The sequence below is a fragment of the Nannospalax galili genome, unplaced genomic scaffold (genome assembly GCF_000622305.1).
Source record: "Nannospalax galili isolate Female #2095 unplaced genomic scaffold, S.galili_v1.0 scaffold53, whole genome shotgun sequence".
NCBI lineage: Eukaryota > Metazoa > Chordata > Mammalia > Rodentia > Spalacidae > Nannospalax > Nannospalax galili.
Window position 1 is genome coordinate 2,027,036 of NW_008332852.1, and position 1,117 is coordinate 2,028,152.

Genomic DNA, 1,117 nt, shown 5'->3' on the forward strand with positions numbered 1-1,117 from the left:
TTAGAAGGAAGTTTATAGCTCTAAGTGTCTACATCAAAAAATCAGAAAGAACACAAATAAATGACTTAACATTGCAACTCAAGACACTTGAAAAGCAACAACAAATGAAACCCAAACCCAGGAGACAAGAAGAATTAACAAAAATCAGGGCAGAAGTTAATGATATCGAAACAAAACAGTACAAAGAATCAAAGAATCCAAGAGCTCGTTCTTTGAAAAGATAAACACAATTGACAGACTGCTAGCCAAGTTAACCAAAAGAAAGAAAGAGCACCTCCAAATCAACAAAATCAGAGAAGAAAGGGGAAATGTCACAACAGACACCAGAAAGATACAGAACATTATAAGGGAATACTTTAAAAACCTATATGCTATAAATTGGAAACCTAAAAGCAATGGACAGTTATCTAAAGGCATGTAAACCACCAAAACTAAACCAAGAAGAGATTAAGAGCTTAAACAGACCCATGACACAAAAAGAAATTGAAACAGTAATACAAAACCTCCCGACTTACAAAAGCCCAGGACCAGATGGATTTACAGCAGAATTCTATTAGACATTTAAAGAAGAGCTACATCCAATACTACTTAATTTATTTAAAAACATAGAAATGGAGGGAGAACTTCCAAATTCCTTCTATGAACCCAGCATCACTCTAATATGAGAATCAGGTTAAGATACAACCAAAAAAGAAAACTATATAACCCATATCCTTAATGAACATAGATGCAAAAATTCTCAATAAAATACTTGCAAACCGCATACAGAAACACATCAAGAAGATCATCCACCATGATCGATTTGGGTTTATCCCAGAGCTGCAAGGATGGTTCAATATACGTGTCAATAAATGTCATAAACCATAGAAATGGGCTCAAAGATAAGAATCACAAGTTCATCTCAATAGGTGCAGAGAAAGCCTTTGATAAAATTCAACATGCATTTATGTTCAAGGTCCTAGAGAATATTGGACTGGAGGGAACATACTTCAACATAATTAAAACCATATATAACAAACCCACAGCCTACATGATTCTAAATGGAGAAAAAGTGGAAGCATTGCCATTAAAATCAGAAACACACAAGGCTGTCCGCTATCTCCACTTCTCTTTAACA